Raw genomic sequence first — 27,535 nt, forward strand, 5'->3', positions numbered from 1 at the left:
TAAACTCAATCCCTCCATGTCAAATTTTAACTGGGAATTCATGAACTTAAAATAAAGTTTTATTAGGTAACAAACCACATGCCATTCTTTCTCTATCCTTTATGGAATAAGCCAGAGTTAGAAATTTATGAACTATCTCACCTTCTCCAAGAAATGTAATTTGTCCTGAATTGAAGCATTTAAAGAGTGCATCCTTCTCACATCTTTGATAATTTATCCAAAGTAATTACAAGCTAATGATAGCATGACTGTGACTATCTTCACTAATGTCCCGGTAGCTCTGTAACCAGGAAGAAATAAAACTGTTCTTTTCTGTTTTTTTTGTTTGTTTTATTATCTAAACATGATTAATTTCATATATTTTACTTGTATAATTCCTCACTGCAGAAAATGCTAATGTTACATTATTTTGAATTAAAAAAATGGTGTTTGGGGCCCTTCCCTTCCATTTACTGCTTGGTTTGTTGCATCAACAAGTGATGAAGTTTAATTACCTTTATGAAAATGAACTTAAAACTGTTACTATTTTACACAACTTCTAATGGCAATACTATCACTTTAGAATGAATAGCAAAAACAAACCAAGTGTGTCATAGTACTTATAGCAGGAAAAGTAAGAGCAAGAAATTCTTATTTATTAGAACAATGTTAGCTTTTCACAGTACAGAAAACTGATTATCCTTTCCTGATTTGTTTGTTTTCTTCATACTCTGTAGAGCTATTATACTGCTTCTGTGTAATTCTGTAACTGATTTCCTGCTAGCAATAGAGTAGCTATTACTTTCTTAGATGATACATTGTTAAGTTAAAATGTAATCAAATAACAGCATTTATAGCATCTAGAATCCTAAAATACATATTTTTTTAATCTAAAGACAATTTTTACACATTATGATTCAAACAAACTGGAGAAGCTGGTTCATCTGCCTGACTTGTGTACACGGACTGTTAAGGAGATTGGGGCAGGGAGCAACACATGAAAGAATTTATACAATGTTCATGGCTTGCAATAGTTTTTACCCTTCTCTCTCACAGAGTTCCAAAATTTTGTCTTATTCAATAATTGAAATGTATGGAAAAACTGGGATTACCAATACCCCACAGTTGCAATGCTGACATACAGTAGTTAATATTCAGCAGGTACTGAATAATATTGAAGAATTGAAAAATTTTCTCTGGAATTTTTCACACAAGGATGAATAGAAAATTTTCTCAAATATTTACTAGCAATGTGACCTTGGGCAAGTTACTCAACTATAGCCGAATTTTTTTCTAAAAACCCCATAGGATTTTTATAAAGAGTAAGAAAGAACATGCATATAAAGAACTTAGCACAAAACCTTGTTCATGGTAGCTTTTCAATACTTATTCACTTTACTGTTGTTATTATGATTATTATTGTTAGTATTACTAGTTGATCCTTGATACAAAGCAGAAGTTAAGGAGGTATTAAATAGATGTCAGGTTTTTTTTAAAATCATTGTTAGGACTATTATTATTATTATGTTATTATTATTTCTCAAGCACTATATAAGCAGAGTACACCCTGCCCCATCATTATCCATCCACGGAGGAGGATACTTCCACTCTGGGACTTGTATTACTGGTTTCTTCGTTAATTTATTATTTAGAGCACCAACTCTATTTCTAGCACACATGGTATATGCAGAGGGGACACAGAAGTATGAGGGGCAACTATGGATAGGAACCTGGGGTCCATGCAGTAGCAGCACCAACAAATTAAAGTTGGTGCTCCACTCCTTCAAAGCATCTATACTAGCTTGAAAAAGATTCACATTGGTGGGAAAGAAGCCTGTCCTCTTCCACATACTTCCAGAATGAAAACAGCAAAAAAAAAAAAAAAAAAGTTTGTTAGCCTCAACTTTCAGCTGATTCACTTTTGAGTAGCTCTGAAGATAACAAAATTCCGGTGGCCTTTGCTGTAACAGAATGGATCTGTTATCTGCCAAACCCTTCCCTAAAATGAATTATCATTATAGGAAAAATCCTGGAAGATGACGAAAACAAAGAATAAAGAATATCATTTCAAGATAAAGGAAGACCTGTCACAGAATCTTCCTAAGTACATAGAAAAAGACAAAGACCCTTTGGAGGTACATTTGTTATTTCTTTTTTTCTTTCTAAGGTGCACTGATAAATGTGCTTCATTAAGTTTGCTGGGTAATTTATGACAACAGGAATATCAGTTCAAAACTATTATCTGAAATAAGGAGACACGGCCATTAAAAACATAGAAGGAATAATAAGAACTGAGAAAAACAGAATTGTTGAGATGAAGTTTTCTTGATGCTATTTTTCTTCCCTTATTTTTCTTGATTCATCTAAAAGTATGAAAGATGTCTGTTAATAGTGGTAAGGAAAGAAAAACATCAATGAGATGTATCATGCAAAGCAAGGAAAAAGAAAGCAATGCAAAAATGCAAAAGAAAAAAAAAAGGGAGAAATTGGAGAGAGAGGAAAATGAGGAAATGGAATGTTAAACAACCAAACTCTAAAAATAATAACAAAGGGAATGGGAAAACTATTCCAGAACATTAAAGGAGTGGAGTCAAGTAAGGAAGAAGTAGCATAAAAAAAAATAAATAAAATAAAATAAAATAAAAAACTCTGAGGAAAGAAGAAAAGACAGCTGAAATTTTTCAACAATTTGAAAGAAAAAAAAAAAAACAACTTTAAGTCAAAGAAAAGAATGATCACATCAGATTCCTCCCAGAAAAGAAATACTGAAAGAAGATTGAAAGAGGACAAGTTTTGAACAAATTTTTCTCCAAATGGACTAATGAAAATACACACTAAAATTACAAATTGTAAAAATTTGCTCAGATAAAAATCAAAGTCATAAAAGGGAAATACTCGAAGGAAGAGAGATCATCTAATTATAGGGAACTGGCAGTCTTTAAAAAGTGCTTTTACTGTTTCATAAATGCCTGTTGCCAAGCCACAAGTAGGTAAGGTGGAGGTGTGTAATCCTCAAGCGGCGCATCTGTGTAACAACAGGACACAAGACAAAAGACGATCCAGTTTTATCAAAAGGTTAAAAAAAATTAAATCTTTCTCTTTGGACTCAAGAAAGGGATAACACTGGAAATCATTCAGGTCATAACAGGAAATAAGTGAGCTGATTTCATGCTGAAAAAGTGAAAAAGAATAAGCATTGGGCCGCTTGGGTGTCTCTGTTGGTTAAGCATCTGCCTGGGGCTCAGGTCAGGGTCTCAGGGTCCTGGGATCCAGACCCACCTGGGGCTCCCTGCTCAGCAGATAGCCTGCTTCTTCCTCTCCCTTAGTCCCTCCCTCTACCCACTCCCAACTTTCTCTCTCTCTCTCCACCTCAAATAAATAAATAAATAAAACCTTAGGGAAAAAAAGAATAAACATCAATTAAATATTGTTTTCAGGGGAAAATGTAAATTTGGGGAGAAACACTTTAAAATGTTTAAAATGAGAAGTTTTAACAGAAAGTAAACTATAGTGATTAAGTACGATGATTACAAATCAGAAGTCCTAGATTTGAATTCTGGCTCTACCACTTACTAAGTGAGTGATACTTAGCAAGGTGCTGAAACATTCTGTATCTGTTTACTCCTGTATAAAAGGGATATTATAAAATTGTTCTGAAGATTAAATAAGATATTGAATATAATCAGTTGGCATAATACTTGGTACAGAGTAAGTACCCAACCACTATTACTTTATTTGTAATAAATTAACCAGGGCAAGTATTTTAAAAGTTAGTCACAACTGTAAAACAAATAATATCAATAACTTTTTTTTTCATTTTTTTAAAGATTATTTATTTATTTATTTGATAGACGGAGATCACAAGTAGGCAGAGAGGCAGGCAGAGAGAAAGAGGGGGAAGCAGGCTCCCACTGAGCAGAGAGCCCAAAGCTGGCTGGATCCCAGGGTCCTGGCATCATGACCTGAGATAAAAGCAGAGGCTTTAACCCACTGAGCCACCCAGGCACCCCAATAACTTTTATTCAGACTCTAAATGTCTCATTAATATTGTATAATTATGTCTTTGTAAATACTCTATTGTTACCTAACCATGGTGATAGAATTTTCTTCTTTGAAAAATTTAGTATTGATTTATTTTGAGTTTTTTGTTTTTTTTTTGTTTTTAAATATTCATACACAGTCAACTCTGAGAGAACAATGATAACTCAAACACAAGGAATATGAAAATGACATTGTAATGACATTAAAAAGGTAAATATTAAAAAAACAACTCTGCGGTGTGAAAGAACATTGTGATTATGTGCAAAGAGCATTTGGGTATAGATCACTTTTTAATAATTCCAAGAATGATTCTGAAGGAGATATTGGGCAATGGCCTTCCAATTTGTAACATTAGAAATGTGTCTTTCTACGAAAAGACTTGTTAGGTCTACCAGAATTTTAAAAAAAAAGAAAAACTTGTTTCAGAACTATACATTTAAAAATATTTAAATAAATAAGTAAAATCTGTTTGATTTAAAAAAAAAAACAAAGTTCTAAATAATTATATAGTTGTGGAAAAATTCTGTGACCACAAAAGTACTTATGACACTATGGATAGGAACTTGTCTACCTATATGTCATTCCTCTTACCATAGTAAAAGCATGTGATCTGATGAGCACTGGGTATTATATGCAACTAATAAATCACTATGATGTACTATTTGTTGGCTAATTGAATTTAATAAAAAAGATAAAATAAAATAATAAAAAATAAATTAAAAAAATAAAAGTTCAAAGTAGAATACCAACATTCAACAGTGTTAAGTCTGAGTGTCTGAACTATAAAATGTAATAGAATCTCTAAGTATAGAAAGGTATATAAGATTTAATATTGAATGATCACCACTCAAATATTTTCAGTTCTACAATTCTTCTGTTTTATTAATTGCTGCTCTTGAATTCTAATTACCATTTTAAGACTTTCTTAAATTTACATCATTCTTTACCTACTTCATTTAATTCCGTTTTTAATACATTGATTTTTTTCTTGCCTGATAGGCTTTTAAGACAACAAATTTTCCTTCATATACTTCAGTTGTAATGCATAGGCTCTAATTTACAGTGTTTTCATTTTTGTTAATTTCAATATACTCAGAAATCTTGGCTCTGATTTCAAATATTTTCAATGCTTTTCATCTGTATTTGATAAAATTAATAGGGGATTCTGATTATATCTAGAGAGCAGGCACTGGTTTTTTTGCCTTGTTCACTTTCTTTATTTCAAAGTAGCACAATGTCATTCACCTAGTAGGGGAAATAATTCATGATAGACTGATGAATTATTAATTGGTCTAATTTTTAAATTTTAAAAAAATGTGAAATGGTAGAGTAAAATATTTTTCAGTTATTTAAAAGCCATTAAATACGACATGATAGGAAAAGGAAGAAATGTGAAGGAGAAGGAGGAGGAGAAAGGGGAGGGAGAGAAAAACAGTAATCTGGAATTTAAAAGGCTCTATTTCTAGACAACATACTGGACAGTAACATGCTGCCATCATCTGAGGAGCCACAGACTCATCTTCCTTAAGTATAAAACAGGGAATTCTCTTGCACATCATGTCCAACATCCTTCTCTATACATGTGTTGTTATGGTTCAACCCAATATAGATGAAAGATAACTAATATATATCCATATACACATCTTCACACATGTGTGTATTTCCATCATTAACTGATTAGTCACATAACCCAACAGGGAATTATAGTGTCTCTGAATTAGAAAAACCCCATAATTCAACATCTAATTTAACAATTCCAGTGATGCCTAATTTCTGTTTTTTATTTTTTGTTTTGTTCTTAAATAATCTCTACCCCCAGTAGGGGGCTCGAACTCACTGTACATCAAGAGCTACATGCTTTACAGACTTAGCCAGCCAGGCACCCCACCCCTAAATTTCCTAAGCAAAACTACCCACCAACAGTTCATCCATCTTATTGGCAACACCTATAGTAATAGGAAACTTCTATAACTGGAGTCTGCTTTGAAATGCTAACTCGTATCAGATGTATTTTGCTATCCACTCTATTTGTGCCTGATAGAGCTACACGAAGCAAAGCTATCCATTTTCATATAAAGTCACTGATGCAACTTTTTTAGTCAGTGTTAAGACTGCAGGACCATAATTAAAATTTATACAGGAGTAATAGAATACATATTAAGAATCATTATCTTTGTTACTAGATGGAGTCTTCTCTTTCTGCTTCAGTGATGTTTCCACTCACCCGTCATCCAGGGAAGCATGTCAGTGTGAATTATAGGTCACCTCGTATCTCACGTAAAACTCGTGTATTCTTCCGAGATCCCTGGTTGTTTCTGCCAGAGAAATACTCTCTAGCTCTCGTGCAGGCCTCCATTCCCCTTTTCTTCAGGGAGTTCACTGTTTCCAAAGGGTTACTGCAAAAATCCCAAACTGAAGTGGTGGGACCAGGCAGGCACTGAAAATGCCTGTAGCCAACAGCTAAGAACTGGGTCGTACCAGAAACACTGGATTTCAGTTTTCAGATGTTCTGACTTTTTCAGATGATAAAATGTTTTCTTCAAGGAAGTATTTAATTTCATTAGACTGAAATCAAACTACGAATAATTTTAGACTAAGGAGAATACTAAAACCCTATTTATTCTAGGTCCATTTATGAACTCCATCTATTTCTTTAGCAGTTTTTATCTTAAAGACGTTACATTAATTTTCAACCCCTTTTCCAAGAGATGGCAGTAATTATTTTACAATCCAGAGAGAGCAGGGACCAGCAGACATTTCAGGAAAGGACCAGATATCAAACATCTTAAGTAAATATTTTAGGTTTTGCAGATCATGTGGTCTCTCTGACAACTATTCTAGTATACCATTACAGTGTGAAAGCAACAAAAACAATATGAAACGAATGGCACACCTGTGTTCCACTGACATATATGTACTAAATGTGAATTTCACATAATTTTCATGTGTCAAAAAATATCATACTTTCTATTCTTTCAACCATTTACAAATATAAAAACTATTCTCAGCTCATGGAGCATACAAAAAAACAGATGGTGGGCTGAATTTGGCCACAGGCTTTAGTTTGTGAACCTCTGATTTTAGAGTTCATCACTCCTAATATCAAAGTACCTGGAATACCAACTTACTTATAAATATTTAATAATGTCTTAGTTATACTGCCAAATTACTAAGAAAGTGGGTTAGGAAGTAGAGAATAACATCAAGTGTATTATTTGAAAAATATTTCACCTAAACCAGGGAACTTCCCCATATTCCACCAAAAAACAAAACAAAACAAAACCTATCACATAAAAACCGCTAGTTAAATATGTCTTTCCCCCATGAAATTTTCTTATTTTACAAATCCACAGTCTAGGAGAAAGCTTAAATTTTCAATGAAAATAAATGGTACAGCTGACCCCTGAACAATGCAGGGTTTGGGGGCCATTGACCCCTGCAGTTGAAAATGTGTGTATAACTTTTGACTCCACAAAAACGTAACTACTAATAGCCTAATGTTCACAAGAAGCCTTACTCATGACAAAAACAGTCAATTAACATACATTTTTCATGTTATAGGTATTAAATACTGTATTCTTATAACAAAATAAGGTAAAGAAAATGTTATCAAAAAATCATAAGGAAGAGAAAATACATTTACAGTATTGTACTGTGTTTACTGAAAAAAAATCCTCATATAAAGTGGACCCAAACAGTTCACACCCATGTTGTTTAAGGGTCATCTGTACTCCTAATGTTTTTCCAGCTCTGACATTGGTTAGTTGTTTTTGAAGATTATATTTCTAACTATCTTATTTTCTTTAACATAATAGAGGCAGATAATAGCCAGAGATTGTAGGAGCATCCCTATCCCATGGGTTACATGAGTGGATACATTAGTAGATATGTTTTTCTTGAACTTACCTTTTGTACATATTCCAAGGAAACCTTGAAAAAATTTGTTTTTATTAAATGTCCGGGTAGGTTTCCTTTTTCAATTCCCTAAGCAAACAATCATTTATTATCTTTTGCTTTCTCTAGAAATTAAAAAACACACAGGAGATTCATTTCATGTAATTTTTAGAGGTTGATTATATTGCCATGACATCATAAAACCATTTATTATATATCCTTCTTGTATGTGTATTCTATCTTATGTACTACACAAGATGTTCCTTTTCACAAAGATTTTTGCATCCAGAATAAATAAACCTTTGGGAGGAATGTGAATGAAACTAAAATTATCTAAGAGAACAATAAGTGATATTTTAATAATTTTTGAGTATTTTCATTCATATATTTCACATATGTCCTGAAAATATATACAACTTAGAATATCAAATCATAAGATCCTTTGCAAATGTTTCTTTTAAAAGTGCAGGGACTGGACTCGGCATTTTATAGTTATTCAGTATCTTCTAGAATAGATCAACTAAAATTAAACTTACCTTTTCACTTCGTAAACAGCAGTGGATGGATATCTGTTGTATTTCAGGAAGAAAAAAGGCATCCTAAAGACTTCATAGAACTGTGCAAATAGAATGGCTTAATTAACGTTGTGTTATTGAAATCTGGAAATGGAAGTATAATTAAATATTTCTAAAGAATGGAAAATTTCAGGGGCCCCTGGGTGGCTCAGTGGGTTAAAGCCTCTGCCTTTGGCTCAGGTCATGATCTCAGGGTCCTGGAATGGACCTACATCAGGCTCTCTTCTCAGCCGGGAGCCTGTTTCCCCTTCTCTCTCTGTCTGCCTCTCTGCCTATTTGTGATCTCTGTCAAATAAATAAATAAAAATCTTTTAAATAAATAAATAAAATATGGAAAACTTCAGGAAAAATCAGCTTTTGTGTTGACTGTCCTTAACGTTGCCAGCTATTTCATTAAAATCCAAGAAGAGTCCTTGCTTTTCTTCTGTGAAGAATTTATTGATTTTATAAAATATTTATAACCAGGTGTCCTTCTAATGTCTTACTTGGTGATAAATCTCATAAGATTTTATGTCCAGAAATGAAAGGCCTCAGAAGAAGTCATCATTTTATTTTGGTGGTGGTGGTGGTGGTGATGGTGTATGTCTGTGTGTCTTGCCTCCATGGTCATTTATTTAGACATTCAAATGCTATGAAGAGAGGTCATCCAAAATGGAACAACTTTTAACAGAGAATTAAAGATGAAATTCATCATATACCTCTGTAAGTTTCCATAAAAACTGTCACTGGTCAACATTTCTTAGATTAATCAGTGGTAAACATGTAATACTCTTAATATTATCTATTTTAAATTTAAATGCTTTAATCTTAAGGAATTCATAGAAAACTTTTCCAAATGTTTCAATGAAAATAAATGTCATGAAATCCCCCATAATGTAGCATTCTGATAATTATTTTTGAAAATAGTCTTTTTTTTAACTATACAACAGTATTACAATATTTTTGACATCATTCCCTATGCTATGCTTTTCATCTCTGAAACTAGAATCATCTTGTATGTTGATTATACTTCAATAAATAAATAAAAATTTTAAAATGCATCCTTTTTATCTTCACATTCTTTATAATTACTTAGATTTGTCATTTAACTAATACATCCTAGAATTTCATTTAAGACCTGGAACTCAACAGTTTTATTTTATCTAGTGCTTACTATATCCCGCTACCATAGGCAAACACATTCTGTTTGAAACAATTTCAAAAAACTGAAGCTAAGTCACATTAAAAGAACTATAATGAAACTAGCTGTCGTCCACTTGCCATCCAGCCTTAAAATACTTTTTTAAATTTTATTAAACTGAAAATATTCAACTAGCAAGTGTACTTTATGAACATGAAGTCATTTTAAGAGAGAAAGCCCTGCAGGAGAAATCAAGAGGAGGACTTTTAGTGCTGTCTCTGGTAACAGTTAGCTATCTACTCTTCAGTAAGTCTTCTAAAATCATTTTTGGTCATCTGTAAAGTGGTTTATAAGACCTATCCAAATGATAAAGTTTTATTATGTCTTGAAGAAGCTAACATACATGGAAGTCTTTTGAAATTTATAACATTCTCAAATTTTAGTGCATTACTGAATCAATTCTACTTACATTTACTTATGTATTAGTTTACTCACATCTCTATTTCACTTTCAGTTATAATTAGAGTTATAAAATTTTCAAGAAAAAAGTGTTGGATAGGCGCAGGATTATAAGATTAATAAATCTGATGATTTGGAAAATCTAGATTTTTTTCACCATGCTCCAAAACTTCAATGTGTGTGTGTGTGTGTGTGTGTGTGTGTGTGTGTGTGTGTCTATGATCTTTACTTTGAGAATTGTACATTAAGAAATACCAGCCCAAAGATCTACTTTATGTATGTTTCTGCCCATGCTGGAGCATACTCCCAAGAAGAGGTAGTAGGCTGAGTTTGTAAAGTATTATGATTCACTTTGTTTACAACCCTATCATCAATTTAATTATAGCAACAAAAAGCAACTCATTAAAAGGTACATGATATATTTTCTGGTAATGTGTCTGGCTAATAGAAGTCTTTTTGTTTAAAAAAAAAATTAGATTGTCTTACCCAAAGCAAGTCACTTAGTAGTCTAATACATATCCCCACACTAATGATTAAGAATACAAGATAATAACATACATGCTGCTAGTGAACTAAAATTCAATCACCATAACGATATCAAGACTATGAATGATGTTATTATATACACTCATATAACACTGACTTAGTATTCAGTATTAGTTTATAGACAAATAATGATCTGTATATGTTTAAAATACTAAAATTTAAGGGGTGCTTCACTGACTTCAGTCGGTGGAGCATGTGACTCTCGATCTTTGTGTTGTTAAGTCCCACACTGTGTGTAGAGATTACTTTCAAAAATAAAATCTTAAAAAAAAAAAACTAAAATTTAAGATGAAAGTGTCCTTAAAAGTCTGAAAACTCTAATATCTAAAAGAGGTTTAAGAATTTAAAATACCTCAGGACATTCAGCAGTATCTATCAAAGTGTTATTCCTTCTTATTATACATAATCCACATTTGCTGTCAAGAATACTCAAAGCAAATAACATTTGTCCCCAGTGAGTCTCTTCCCATGAAAATATTTGTTAAATCTCCTTTAATCCAGGTTAAAATCCATAATGACTCAAAATCTTTTTCAAAGTTGACCTACTCGTGTGGGCTGCTCGGATTTGTAATCAGGTCTAAAATCTATCCCATATAACACCTTCTGACTAATCTTTAAGTGACCTATGTATATCAGCATCAGATATTTGTTAGTTACCCACTCACTAGGCACAGAGCCTTAGGGCAAGTCAGAGAATAAAATTTAAATACTGTTATTCAGTACCATGGAATCCAAGACAAAGACGACACACAAGGAAATTTCCTGAGTTTAGTCACGGATATCCATAGCAAATGTTACTGGCAAATATTTTACAGTTTCACAACTGTAAAGTACAAGACAGAAGAATGTGATCTATTGGAGCAATGGCTTTACCTCATAATACAATCAACTTTACCTGCCTCAGAAAGTATTCTTCGGGTTGTTTGTCATGATGGCTTTGACTCACCTGTTCTCCTCTCTGGCTGGGTGACCAGACCGATGAGTTTGAACAGATCCATCTTCCTTATCTAAATATCTGGAACATTTTAAATAGATACCATATCATTATAGGTATGATCAGAAACCAATGATACTGTTCAACAATGTTTACTATGTGTAACTACTGTTTCTTCAAATTTAAATATCTTAAAAAGTGAAATTGATGACTTATACGTATGTATTCCTAGTCAAGCACTGACCTGAACACATCAAAGGCATATGCAAAATATGTATCAATTGCTTGTTAAAAGCCAAAGGAGTATAATTTGCTCAATAATATTTAAATAGTTCATTTAGTGTTCTGAGAAAAACAGGAATCTTGCCACAGGCTCAGTAATATGTAACCATCTTTTATAAATATCAGTAACTCTGACAAAGATAATGGTACTTTTTTTTTTTCTTTTAAACCCACCACCAAACTACTGGTAAGTCAGAGGTCTGGAAAGGTACTCAAATTATTTCCAGTCTTAATGTATAAACTAAAAATTTGTCTGCTTAAGGAAATTTCATAATGGTCATATTTTCACTTTAAATTACAACCAGGTAATATTTTAGGAAGACAAAAGTTGTCAAGATGTATTTGTTTGTCATGGTTACTTAAGTAATAAATGCTAATAGGAAAAATTCAGTAATCAAGCATAATTGCCAGGTTAGCTCATCAAATTGAGAATATAATTATAGTATTGTTTCAAGGCATAAATTTAACATTCTTAATAAAGATTCATGTTTTAATGGTAACAGTTATTTTTATATATATAAATTTTTATGATGTCTGAATTATTTTCTAAGCAATAAAAATTTTCTATACTTTTTAAAAATATCTCTATAAAACTCTCTCTCTCCCAATTTGAGAAATAAAAAAGAGAAATTTGTTGTAGGCAAAGCAAAGACTAATAATTAAGTGCAGATAACATTTAGGATTTCCATTTGTTCTTCCAGTTTCTGAAGGCAATTCTCTTTCTTTATCTATTCTTGAAAAACAAATTTCTCTGTGTGTGTATGTGTGTGCATGTGTGGGTTAACAAAAAGAGGGTAGATAAAACATACATATCCTTATCACCTCTTTGTGAGTTCATGACTCTTACCTCAGGAAAGAAGGCTATCTGTCTTGATCATTCCTTTCTTTGAATATATGTGGCTTTTGATAAGAGACCATGTTAATGACTCCTTAGATAAAAGTTCTTTTCTGAGAGTTCCTGTCAAAAAACAAAAACAAAAAACCTGAAGAATAAATTGGGTATCAGAGCATCATCAAAAAAATGGTTATAGGAAAAAAAAAAATGGGTATAGGACAATCACAGTATGAACACCCAGTAACAGACACTCAAATCTTTTATGTCTCCACTGCTTCATAGTCAAGTGTTATTTCTCATTGTTTTATTTCATTCTAGGAGTAGGAAATGGAATGAGGAAGGGCAGACTGTCCAATCACTATTGGCTCACTTGGTTGATTTCTGTCAGAAGAAAAATGTTTAACACTAAATTTTCTCTCCCCTGGTTAAGATGTTTTGACCACCATAGTTAGATTTTATTTATAATGTATTTTTTAGTCAAAAAATATAAGTTGCAAGCCCTGATTATATGTGAACACTAGGAAAATATTTGCTTTAATTTTACAATTTTACAATTTTAATTTTAATTTTAAATACAAAATAAGTATTAATTAAATTTAAAGGAAAAATAAAAACATCTTGTGAGCTATCCCTATGACACAGCCTACTTCCCTCACTATCCCCAACACCAAGATTAAGTAATTACATAACTGCATTATCTATATGTTACAAATTTTAATGATATTTTAAAGGCAAAGTGTGATTTAAGTAAATCAAATATTAATATACTATGTAAAAAGCAAATTAATACAAACATATGTAATAGGGGAAATGTTTCTTTACACATATTGCCATTCCTGATTAGTAATCTTATTATTAAGAAAATATTTTACAGGGACACCTGGGTGGCTCAGTTGCTTGAGCAGCTGCCTTCAGCTCAGGTCATAATCCCAGTGTCCTGAGATCGAGTCCCACACTGGACTTCTTGCTCAGTGGGGAGTCTGCTTCTCTCTCTCCCTTGGCCTGCCACTCTGCCTGCTTGTGCTCTCTCTATATATATCAAATAAATAAATAAAATCTTTAAAAAAAAAGGAATATATTTTATTATTTAGTACATGGAGTGCTCTACACTGACTTTTTCATCCTTCTTTCATAATTTTCTCATATATGTTTAAAGTTTGAAATATCTTAAATCTTTTGTATAAAACTATATATAAATTGCCATAGTTTTAGTATATTCTAAGATTATACTGCCAAAGAAATTATGGTAATCCTTTTCCATACTAAAGATAAAATTGCATTTATCTATATATTACCAAAATAATCATTTGAAAACTGAAAAACATTTTTGTTTTATTTCACTAACCTTTTAAAATGATTTTTAGGGGCTCCTGGGGTCAGTGGGTTAAAGCCTCTGCTTTCGGCTCAGGTCATGATCCCTGGGATTGAGCCCTGCATCAGGCTCTCTGCTCAGCAGGGAGCCCGCTTCCTCCCCTCTCTCTCTCTGCCTGCTTCTCTGTCTGCTTGTGATCTCTGTCTGTCAAATAAATAAATAAAATCTTAAAAAAAATAAAATAAAATAAACTTATTTTTAATATATACAGTTGCTCTATATAAAGTACTAAAATATTGCTAACACTAGATAGGTTGTCGTCTACTTGGGATGGTTTCAGAATGACTCCAGTTAACAACAAGTATGTCACCTAAATGAAAATGGAATTTATGTACTAACTCTGTTTCTAAAGTAAGAATGGAAGACACCTTTTGAACATTATTCTCTTCCTGACTCTGGAATAGGCTTTCACTTAAAGTATCTAATTTAAACTTCATTATGTCTCTACCCTAAAGTATCTATCCACATCATTTAGGTTGGGAAACTTATACTCAGAGAGACCAGGTAACTTCCTGTGGTATTTTTATAATCATACTGATTTGTTGTTATTTGCATACTAACTTTTCACAATAAATATGTCTCAAAAGCCTGCACACATATGACAAGCTAAAATTAATTTACAGTAAGTGATGTTGGGGTATGGGAAGTCTAAGTGAAGTTATATGTAAATTCTAGAGTTAGACTACAACTTTATCCAAGCTTTCTAGAGGCAGGATTTAAAATGTAGTCATTTTTATGGCATATAGAATCCATAAGTTAAAAATAAACAGGTGTTTAGGAAAAGCACATTGATAATTTGAGACTAAAGAGAAATTACCCTCTTTTTATAATGTCCTGTTGTGATCACTAACATTTCGAGAGTTTCATAAAATCATTTCTGAAAACCAATGTAGTTTAATGATGTGATACCATCCTTATAATAAAGACTGATTATTTTGGCAGCAATTTATTGGTTGACAGAAAAAGAAGAGGCTTTTCCTTTAGGAGAATTTTATATATCCATTGAAAATAATGCTTTCAAAAATATTTATTGCCTTAGGTAATGGTCACAATAAAATGTTAAGTGGGGATAATTTATATTTCACAATAAAATGTTAGGTGGAAGAATATAAAATTTATATTTTCGTACACTGAACATATTTAAGTTTTCTTATAAACTCCTTTCTAAATCTAACATAAATGCTTCTAATTTGTTCCTACTGGAAACAGAAGTAATATCATTAAATACGTACTAATTAGATCATACTTCTTTCTACCCACAGCCTTTTAAGTAACATTTTAGTAATATTCTGTAATATCACAACATAATAAGGCAAGATAAGCACCATTAATTATTCTCTTTCAAATACAAGTTCTCCGTATTTTTTTATTTCACCAAGAGAATGGATTGGTAATTTACCAATGGTCAGAAGATCTAAATTCCAATTTGCCATAGTACTGTAGGACCTTCAAATGCATAACAGCACATTGCTTGTTAAGATGATGCCTGTGTGCATAGGTAAAAATAGACATTGAAGTGTTGTAAGGAACACACCCTTCTACTCATTACCATTTGCCTGGCAGGTCAACTAGCCTCAGGCCAAAATACATCATTTCAGGTCACCAGGCTAACAATTTTCCAGTTCCCAGTTCTCTAGTAAGAAGAATCAACACATTTCAGAAAACAGAAAATATAATCTTCAAAACTTTTTGGAAACCTGCAAAGATATAAACCAGGCTTTTCATAATTGGTGTAAAATTTAAAGACACTTCCATTTATAATTGGCTTTTTTAAAATTCAGGATTATATTATGTGGCTTCTGTGTCTTTCTCAACTTTTATCCCTTTACCACAGCTCATTAGGTATGGAAAAGAAGAGACATGAAACATGAATTAAATGGTTTTATTGTTAGTCCCTTAGGCAAAAAAGACATCTACACTCCCTATAGAATTAAATAGACTCCAAACTTCAGTAGAATTTCTTTCTTAGATATTTTTTCTTCTACGGTATATTTAATATTTTCTACTGTCCTTGAAAATATTTCCTTAAATAAATATTATAAGAGTTCAGCTTAATTACAAAGTCAAGGCAGACAAGTTGGAAAACACACACACACACACACACACACAAACAAAAACCAGAAAGGAAAAAAAAAATCACCATTGCTAAAATTTTATATCTACCAGTTTTCTTTTCTATTCCATTCAAAACATACACATTTTTAAGTTATTTCATAGTATACACACTATTTTTTAGAATTTTCTCAATTCTAGCAATGTATTTTGCAACATAAATTTTGGGAGCTAAATGTTATTCTGTCATATGGATGTACTATCATTTACTTAACTGAGGTTATTGCCATTTTTCTTTTTGCTATTTAGAAATAAAGCTATGTGGTGCACCCTTACAGACATATTTTTACATATGAATTTTCCTATAAATTCCAGGAATTTTAATATTTAAGTCAAAATATGAAACATATTTTAAATTCCATTGCCAAAAGATAATTTTGCAGTTTCATCATTTTTCCCTGCTTAAAGCAGCGTGAGAGTGCTCCTCTCTAAAAAGTCTATAAAACAATGGATTTCCTTTACTTTTCCAATTTTATTAATAAATATTACATGTTACAAGATCATTTTCAGAGTGAAAACTTGAAAGAATTAATCTCCACTATAAGAAACACTAAAGGAATTTCTGTAGGCTAAAGGAAAGTGGTATCAGTTGGGAACGGTTTTGTAAGAAGTAATGAAGAACACCAGAAAAAAAATTGGTCAGCAAATATTAAGGACCATTGAAATTATTATTCCTTTACCTACACATATTTTTTTTGTTTCCTTGGAGACAATTTACCATGTAAAGTAAAAATTATGACAAAAATGGTTTTATAATAATTATATAATCAATCTTCAACAGTAGAAAAGAATATGCAATGGAAACAAGATAGTTTCTTCAACAAATGGTGTTGGGAAAACTGGACAGCTACATGCAAAAGAATGAAAATGGACCACTTTCTTATACTATACACAAAAATAAATTCAAAATAGATTAAGGACTTAAATGTAAGACCCGAAACCATAAAAATCCTAGAAGAGAGCACAGGCAGTAATGTCTCTGACATCAACCACAGCAACATTTTTCTAGATAAGTCTCCTGAGGTGAGGGAAATAAAGTAAAAATAACCTATTGGGACTACATCAAAATAAAAAGCTTCTGCACAGTGAAGGAAACAATAAAAAAAAAAACTAATAGGTAATCAAATGAATGGGAGAAGATATTTATAAATGACCCATCCAATAAAGGGTTAGTATACAAAATATATAAGGAACTTAAAAATTCAAGCCCCCAGAAATGAATAATCCAATTAAAAAATGGGCAGGAGACATGAACAGACATTTTTCCAAAGAAGACATACAGATGGCTAACAGACACATGAAAAGATGCTCAATATCACTCATTATAAGGGAAGTGCAAAACTATAATGAGATATCAACTCATACTTCTCAGAATGGCTAAAATCAAAAACACAGAAACGAATGTTGGCAAGGATATGAAACAAGTAACCCTTGTACACTGTTGGTGAGAATGCAAACTGGTGCAACCCTCTGGAAAACAGTATGGAGCTTTTTCAAACAGGTAAAAACAGAACTAACCTAGGATCTAGCAATTGCCCTGCTAGGTATTTACCCAAAGAATACAAAAATATTAATGAAAAGGATACACCCAAGGTTTACAGCAGTATTATCTGCAATAGCAAATTATGGAAACAGCCCAAGTGTCCATTGACAGATGAATGGATAAAGAAGAAGTGGCCTACATACACATATATGTACATACATATACATATACATATACATATACATATACATATATGTAGAATATTATTCAGCCATGAGTAATGGATTATGGTCATTTGCAACAACATAGATGGAGCTAGAGAATATTATGCTAAACAAAGTCAGTCAGTCAGAGAAAGACAAATACCATATGATTTCACTCATATGTGGAATTTAAGAAACAAAACAAATGAGCAAAAAGGGACAAAAGAGAGAGAGAGGCAGATCAAGAAATAGACTCTTTTTTTTTTTTTTAAAGATTTTATTTATTTATTTGTCAGAGAGAGAGGGTGAGAGAGCGAGCACAGGCAGACAGAGAGGCAGGCAGAGGCAGAGGGAGAAGCAGGCTCCCTGCCAAGCAAGGAGCCCGATGTGGGACTCGATCCCAGGACGCTGGGATCATGACCTGAGCCGAAGGCAGCTGCTTAACCAACTGAGCCACCCAGGCGTCCCAAGAAATAGACTCTTAACTATAGAAAACAAGCTAATAGTTACCAGAGGGGAGGGCATGAAGACAGGGGTTAATAGGTGAAGGGGCTTAAGGAGGGCACTTGTCTTGATGAGTACTAGATGATATATGGAATGTGGAATTACTATATTGTACACCTCAAACTAATGTAACACTGAAGGTTAACTATATTGGAATTAAAATAAAAATTTAATAAAAATGGTTTTTATAGAATGTTAAGAAGTAAAATATATGACAACTGAAAATATATTTTTATAAATTTCTTAAACTGCTCTTGAATATTTTTAATGTTTTTCATAATAAATTATATATGCATATTTTATTATCTAAAGAAACACCCCAAAAGTATAAAGAGTAACTAAAATGCCATAATATAAAATGGAATACAAAAACATATCTATATACTTTTTTTAAAAAAGCCAAAAGAAAAGAACTATAGGAAAAGGAATAGATTTTTTTAGAAACTCAAATGCCAAAATAAAATTCAAGCATGTCAATAATTACATTAAAAATTATAAACACAACACCTCCCTTAAAACACAGACTGTGACTCAACCATGGTTATTTACAAAAAATATATAGATACTTTAAATATAAAAGTACAAAAATTTTCAAAATTTTAAAAATATTTTTAAAGATTTATTTATTTATTTGAGAGAGAGAAAGTGTGTGTATGTGAGCAGGGTGGAGGGACAGAAGAAGAGGGAGAGAGAATCTCCAGCAGAGTCCCTACTGAGCCAGGAGCCCTACTCAAGGCTTGATCCCACGATGCTGAGATCATGACCTAACCCAAAATCAAGAGTCAGATGCTTAAACGACTGAGCCACCCAGGCATCTAGAAAGCTAATTAAAAAAAAAAAAAAAAAAAGATAAACCATGCAAACATTAAGTATAAGAAATCTGGTATAGTTATACCAATAGTAATGTCAACTAGAAAACTTGAAGATGAATAGTATTACCAGGAGATGAGAAAATACATCCAACTGGATGATAATGAAGTACAATGAATTAAAATTTGTGAAATGCAACAAATTCACCTTTAGAAAAATGTGCATTTTTTCCAATTTTCTAAACTATAGTAAAATATTCATAATATAAAATTTACTATTTTAACCATTTAGAAGTACAGTTCAGTGGTATTAAATATATTCATAATCCTTTGCAACCATCACCACCATCCATCTCCTTAACTCTCTTCATCTTCAAAACTGAAAGCCTATTCCATTAAACAATAATGTTCCATTCTCTCTTCCCTCCAGCCTATGGCACCTACCAATCTATTGTCTATCTGTATGATCCTGACTACTCTGAATAACCCATATAAGTGAAACCAAAGTATCTGATTTTTGTTTTTTGTTTGGGGGGGGGGGTTGTGACTGGCTTATGTTACTTGGTATAATGCCTTCAATGTTTATCCATGTTGTACAATATGTCAAGATTCTTTCCTTTTTAAGACGGAAAAATATATGCATAAACCACATTTTGGTTATCCATTCATCTATCAATGAACACTTGGGTTGCTTCCATGCTTTAGTTATTGAGAATGCTGCAATGAATATGAGTGTACAAAAAACTCTTTGAGGGCCCGTTTCCAGTTCTTTGAATGCCATTTATTTATTATTTATTTGCCTTCTGATATTCAAAGGAAAGTTTTCAGGTTTTCACTACTGCATATGCTGTCCACTGTAGATTTTTCATACATAGCTTTTATTATGTTGAGGTAATTTTCTTCTATTCTTCATTTGAGTATTTTTATCAGTAAAGTATGTTGAATTTTGTCAAATATTTTTTGTACATCAAGTAAAATGATCATGTGGTATTTTTTCCCTTTATTCTATTAATGTGGTATACTACATTGGTCAATTTTTGTATATTAAGTCAACTTGTATTCCAGGAATGAACCCCACTGGCTCATTGTGCATAATCCTTTAATGTGCTACTGAATTTAGTGTAGTAATTTGTTGAAGATTTCTGCATCAATGTTCATAAGTAATATGGGTCTATAGTTTTCTTTACCTGTAGTGTCTTTGGCTTTGATACCACAGCAATGCTGGTCTCACAGAGTAAGTTAGGAAGTGTTTCTTCTCTTCAAATTTTTGGATGTTAGAAATGGATTAGTGTTAGTTATTCTCTGAATATTGTATAGAATTCATTAGTGAAGTCACCAGGTCTAAGCATTTTGTAAGTTATTTTTGATTGCTGATTCACTCTCCCTACTAATTATAAATCTATTCAGATTTTCCAAATGCTTGTGACTTGGTCTTGGTAGGTTTTGTTGTATCTTCTTGTTATGCTGAAACTTTCACTAATACATAATGTCCTTTGAGTCTTATAATATTTTTCATTTAAGTTAAAACTTTTGTCTGATGTTAGTATAGCCAGTCTTACTCTTTTTGGTTTTTATTTGCATTGAGTATCTTTTCCCATCCTTTCAATTTTAATCTACTCATATCTTTGGATACAAAGTGAGTCTCTTGTAGACAGTATATAGCTGGATCATGTATATGTTTATTTTCCATTCTATCAATCTCTGTCTTTTTATTGGAAAGTCTAAGCCATTCATACTCAAAGCCATTAGGAATAAGAAGGAACTCATTTCTGTCATTGTGTTATTTGTTTTCTAAATGTCTTCTAGCCTTTTTGTCCTTCATCTTCTACATTACTGTCTTCTTTCATATAACCTGGTTTTTTTGTTCGTTTGCTTGTTTTTGTAGTGAAACATTTAACTTTCTCTGTCCTTTCCTTTTGTGTATATTCTTTGGCTATTTACTTCATTGTTACTGTGGAATTTACATTTGACATCTTAAAATTATAACACTCAAATTTCAGTTTATATCAGCTTACCTTCTATATCATACAAAAACTGCTCCTTTAATAGCTCTACCCTCACCCCTTTCAGTTGTTGATGCCACAAATTATATCTTTATACATCATGTGGCCCAAAACATAAACTAGTGATTCTTTTAAATTCATCAGTCTCTTAAATTATGTAAAAGACAAAAAGTTGGGGGGGGGACAAAAAATGGAGTTACAAAGCATTGTTACAGTGATATTAGCTTTTATAATTACCCATGTATTTACCATTATGGAGATCTGTATTTCTACATGTCTTTACATTACTCTATAATGTCCTTTTATTTCACCTTGCAGAACTCCCCTAAGCATTTCTTGCAATATAGGTCTAGGGGTAACAAATCCTTCATTTTTTATTTATCTGAGAATGCCTTAATTTCTCCCCTCATTTTTGAAGGACAGTTTTGTCGGATATAAAATTCTTGACAGGTTTTTTTTTTCTTTTATAATTTTAAAAGTTAATGGTTTCTGCTATTGTTTCTGTTTTTTTGTTGTTATAGATTCTCTTTGTGTCAAGTAGAGCTATAAATCTAAGGTCCTTTCAAGTCTTTTCTGAACCTGCACTTTTCTCTGAACACATGTAGTCACTTTCTCATTTTCCTCATATAACCAGTTGCTTTTGCATGTCATAGTTTTCAATATCTGGTTTCTAAAGGTGGAAAAATTTTAAATGAAGAGGAGATATAACACTGGATATTTAAATTCCCTGGAAGTCTTTTCATTCATAGGTGCAGGGGCTTGCAACAATGGAAGGAAATACAATAATAAGGACTGCTAAGTTCTTTGTCTCTACTTCTCTGATTAGAATCAGTAATCAGAACAGAGATTCCTCATGGTTTGAAGAATAGAACCCTTTTTGCTCCCTCTGGCTCCTGCAAGCTGTGTGGAAGCTACTTTAGAACATATGAGTGATGGGTACTGCTGCTGCAGTAAGAACTGAAGTTGAACAAAATTAACCACAAGTTACTGTCCAAGCTTTCCCCAGAGATTGCAAGATCTACATGGACTCCAGAGTTCCAGGACAAATACATCAGAAAAATTCTGCCAGAACAATTATTGTCTATGTAGGGAGACATATTCTGGAATCTGCTTCCAGGAATTCCATCATCTTCTAAGAAACCTCTTTCAGGAAGTGTATAGTTTTAAATGCTATATTAGAATATTTTAAAGGTGTAAGGCAATGACTTCTGTTCCATGTTTAAAATCTATAGAATATTCAAAATATAAACTACAGTTATTAGAAGAATCAAAATAAAGGAATAATAAAAATTCAAATATAAATAAGAAATAGAAAAAGAAAAACAATACAGAAAATTAACAAAATCAGTTAGTCTTTTGAAATAATCAGTAAAATTAATAAACCCCTAGAATGAATATGAATAAAGACACAATACCAATACTGTGTATGATTGATACTTACACTAAAAGTATTATGATGGACTATCATGAGTAACTTTATGGCATTAAATTCAACAACTTAGATTACATGGAAAATGTATTGGAAGACACAAATTACTAAAATTGACCAGAAAAGAAACTGAAACTCTATAGAGCCCTCTTTCCAAGAAAGTGATTAAATTTGTAATTAAACAATCTCCCATCCAAAAAAAAAAAAAAAATCCTTTAGGCCCAGATGGCATCACCAGTAAATCCTAAGAGATATTTAAATAAAAACTAATACAAGTCCTACACAAAATCTTTCAGGAAACAGAAGAGAAAGTAAGTTGCCACCATATTGAGTTACTTTATAAGGTTAATATTACTGATTATCACAATCAGATAAGAACATTATAAGAAATAAATTCATAAAACTTCAAAAAATATATTCAAAAATCCTTTTAAAATATTAGTAAATCAAATCCAACCATATATAAACATTGTATACTATGATCAAGCTAAACATATTCAAGGAATCAAGGGAAGTTTAATTTAGGATACTCTATCAATATAATTCACTACTGTAACAGTTTAAGACAAAAAAATCATATGATTGTTTTACTAAATGGAGAAATGGCATCTGACAAAAACAAAACAATCTCTGAATAAAAATCTCTCAGCAAATTGAGAAGAAAACTTAACCAATCTGATAAGAACCATGATCAATAAAAAATTACATCTTTTTTAACAGTGTAATAGTAAATATTTTCCCTCTAACATGACATAAAAAGAAAAGATATCTAATCTAGCCACATCACCTGATCATGGCTTAAGATTTAATATCCAGGGGCGCCCGGGTGGCTCAGTGGGTTAGGGCCTCTGCTTTCGGCTCAGGTCATGATCTCAGGGTCCTGGGATTGAGCCCTGCATAGGGCTCTCTGCTCAGCAGGGAGCCTACTTCCCCTTCTCTCTCTGCCTGCTGCTCTGCCTACTTGTGATCTTTCTCTCTGTCAAATAAATAAATAAAGTCTTAAAAAAAAAAGAGTTAATATCCAATGCAAAAGAAAAAACAACAAACAGATATGAAAGGAGGGAAAGTATCATTATTCACAGCTGAAAGGATTATGTATATAAAAAATCTTAAGAAACCTGCCCAAAAAACATACAAAAACAAAAAGCTACTGCAACTATTGTTGCAGGTTACAGAATTAATAGACATACAGCACTCATGTTTTTATTATACTAATAATGAACTATTTATTTGACAGAAAGTGAGAGCGCACAAGCAAGGGGAGTAGTAAGCAGAGGAAGAGGGAAAAGCAGGCTTCCTGGTGAGCAGAGAGCCCAATGTGGGGCTGGATCTGATCCTGGGATTATGGGATCATGACCTGAGTCAAAGGTAGATGCTTAACGCTTAATCGACTGAGTGACCCAGGTGCCCCTAACAATGAACATTTAAAAACAAATTTTTAAATAATATTTAAAATAGCACCAAAAATGCTTAGTTTAGATGTTTAGATTTAACAAAATTAAATACAAAACTTATATACTAATAATATAAAATGTTGCTAAGAACAATTGGATAAATAGAGATATATATCATTTTCATGGATCACAAGACCAAATATTGTTAAGACACCAAGACTGATCTATAAATGCAACATAATCCCAATAAAAATTCTAACATATTTCGTACTAGAAAAATATGAGAAAAATTTTTAATGTATTAGGAAAAGCAAAAAACAAAAGATAATTAAAACTACCTTGAAAATCACCAAAGTTAGAAGATCTAACCTTTGACTTCAGGAACTTCGAATAAACCTACAGTAGTTAAGATGGTGTGGTAGTGATGAGAACATAGACAAATAAATCAATGAAAAAGAACAGAGTGTTCAAAAATGTGTTCCATGCATAAGTCAAATGGTTTTTGACAAAGACACAAGTGAAATTCAAGCATAAAAGGAAAATCTCTTTTTTGAGAGATTTTTCTCATCCATATGAGAAAAAAAAAAATACAGAATACAATGTAGCCAATACAAAGTATGCAGCCAAAACAGAAAGGGAATAGAATAATAGAGGTATGTCAAGCAATTCATTATTAAAGACATGTATTAATTTCTGCATTTTGTGTTTTTAAGGTTTAATGCTATTTGTCAGCTTTTTAAATTTGTAATATTTTATTATATTTTTCTCATTCTGAACAAATATCTCTTTCATAACAAATTTTGTGTTTTTAATTTTCTTTTTTTTTTTTGGTAAGGCCCTTTTCACCTAATTGAATAAGCTACAGATCCCACAAAACCTGATCTAACCCTGGTCCCAAGTTTGCCAGGTACCCAGCTTCGAATCACACAATCCAAATTGGCGCATTTTGCCAGGAACACAAAGTCAGGCCTATTCACAAAATCCTATTTGCTTCTTTATTAATTAAGAAGCTCACTACTGTGAAATATTTCTCTTTCACAAGAGAAATCCTGTGTGAGTCACAGCAGGATTTCCCTTCATCTAATTTTACCTTTTTAAATTTTGAAGTGTTTTTCTATGGGAAAAAAATGCAGAGTCATTAAATTGGATAATTTAAACAAAAAACTACTTTAGCACTTGATTCTGGTATTTCAACAAAAGAAAGAGTAATGATAAAGATTTTGTATGGAAGAGATTACCTCTTTTGGGAGGACTACTTTATCAATATTTCTATTTAAAAAATGGGACTCTGAAGCAATGAATACAGATATAAGAATTCTGAATAACCTGAAGTAATAGTTTGCATTTGAAATTTTATCTAATGTGGATATTGCACTTATAGAAGAGAGATTTTTATGAAAAATATCAGGACCTCAAGCACAATGTTTACCTATAAAATGTGTCCTATAAGATGTTCTGATGAGTAGAAATATTGGGGCACAGGGCTGGGAAAGAAAACCTATTTCTCCAAATTTATTGAATTGGGTCTATTTTGTTAAATTCCAATGTCAAATACTAGCATGGAAGGAATATATATTGTTACAAGTAATCAGGTAATCACTACACTTAGGAACAAAATAAATTCAGTAGTGAAATATCAGGTTGTTGAATGTATTTTGCTTTGTTTAAAATGTACCTTCTGTTTATTTATAGGAAAGTAATTTAAAACAAAAAAAATTTATAAGATTAACAGAGAGAACAAACTGATATTTGGCAGAGGAAAGGGGGCTGGGCCAATTTGGTGAAGAAGAACAGGAGATACAGGCTTCCAGCTATAGACTGAATATGTCATAGGAATAAAAGGTACAGCATAGGTAATATGGCAAATGATACTGTAATAGCATTGTATGGTGACAGGTGGTAGCTACACTTGTGGTGAGCATAGTAAAATGAGATGTTGAACCACTCTGTCATACACCTGAAACTCATATAACATTGTGTGTCAACTATACTCAAATAAAAAAACAAAAATAAAAATTGTAAGTTATAAATCTTCAGAGTTGAATTTAAACTATAAAATGTAATATAGACTAGGATCGACAAAATATCTGTATTATATACCTTTATTTAACATACACTAGGGTGCATCAGTGTCTCCAAATAACTGAAACTTAATAAAATATTTGTTGAATGAATGAGTTATTAAAAACCATCTAGCAAACACTAATATTTATATCCTTAGTCTATTTGTCATAGCCTCCTCCAACTTGAACATGCAGAGAGTAAGACCATCCTTACCATCTGCTACACTTTGCAATGTTTTCTGAAATTTGAAGTGATAGGGTAGTGAAAAGACAACTACCATTCTTACTGTAAAAACACCACTTTTGGGGGTGCCTCAGTGGCTCAGTCTGTCTAGCAGCAGACTCCTGATTTTCACTCAAGTCATTATCACACAGTCGTGAGATGGAATCCCATGTTGGATTCTGCCCTCAGTGCAATCTGCTTCAGATTCTTTCTCCCTCTGCCCCTCCTCTTGTAGCAATCTCTCTAATATAAATAAATTTTTTTAAATCTAAATTGGAACTTTTAAAGCTAAACATGATTGAAAAGTATTTTTTGGTCATTTTTATCAGTTAAAAAAATGAGGAAAAAATTATTCTATCACATTTTAAAATATACACATAAGAGTTTTTATTTCTATACTGCTTATAATTTGAAAACGCTAGAGATAAGTTTTATATCCTTCAGTTAGTCTCCAGTTACATTTTGATATAAGCAATACAGTGGAACATCTGTAGCCATTTAAAAAATATGGTAGACCTCTGCTTCCAGCCAAGAAGTTGTGAGTAACCAGATTTACCCTACCTGAAATGTCTGAAAAAAACTAACCAAATAAACAAATCAGAGGCTTTCAAAATATCAGACATTATGGGGCACCTGAGTGGCTCATTCAGTTAAGCATTTGACTCTTGATCTTAGCTCAGGTCGGATCTTTGTGCATTGGAGTCCCTCAACCAGCATGGAGCTTATCTGAAAAAAAAAAAAAAAAAAAAAATCAGACACTAAGCAATGAAGACAATGAGATGAGCTTTGTGATTATTCCAGCTTACTGCCTGCCAGGTGTAAGCTTGCATGCAGCAACTTGGGGAGAGAAAACCCAGCAGTGCTTGGCAGGGTCCCTAACATGAGACAGAGCTGAGACTCTAGAAAACCAAGAAAAAGAGAATTTGCAGATCAGAATAACGGGAAAATGAGAAAGAGCCCCAAAGATATGCCGAGGATCAAGTATTCATGTAACTACTGATCAGTGCATAAGTGTGAGGAAACTACCCAACACTGTGAGGAGGAGGCGATCATGTGAAATGATTACAGCAAACAGTGCTTGGAGCTCCCACAGGGCTGGGAATAATGCCTCTTCCCAACAGCCAGAGTAGAAATCTCATAATGACAGAGCGTGTATCACTAACAAATGACTCCCTTCTGTGGTGTGGCAAAATTAATTCTAAACTGCATGTATCTACAGTCCCACCTAGCAAAGCTTAAAGCAAGACCCAAAGACATCAACCTATTTACAAATAC

The 27,535-nt window shown here is 32.3% G+C and overlaps 1 long non-coding RNA gene across 3 annotated transcripts in view; it reads right to left on the reverse strand.

Annotated features, from left to right (window-relative positions):
- The window catches only part of LOC122904024, a 44,803-nt gene extending 32,028 nt beyond the window's left edge, over positions 1 to 12,775 (reverse strand). The window contains exons 1-5 of one of the 3 annotated variants that reach the window (XR_006384129.1): positions 12,678 to 12,775; positions 11,561 to 11,629; positions 8,451 to 8,530; positions 7,927 to 7,950; positions 6,370 to 6,416 (exon numbers count right to left, since the gene is read on the reverse strand). This is a non-coding gene — a long non-coding RNA (uncharacterized LOC122904024). Of the gene's footprint in view, positions 1 to 6,369; positions 6,417 to 7,926; positions 7,951 to 8,450; positions 8,531 to 11,560; positions 11,630 to 12,677 lie in introns of those variants that run through there. The other 2 variants (XR_006384131.1, XR_006384130.1) reach the window with 2 other exon arrangements.
- Between the last annotated feature and the right edge of the window lie 14,760 nt (positions 12,776 to 27,535).

The sequence above is a fragment of the Neovison vison genome, chromosome 4, assembly GCF_020171115.1.
Source record: "Neovison vison isolate M4711 chromosome 4, ASM_NN_V1, whole genome shotgun sequence".
Lineage (NCBI taxonomy): Eukaryota > Metazoa > Chordata > Mammalia > Carnivora > Mustelidae > Neogale > Neogale vison.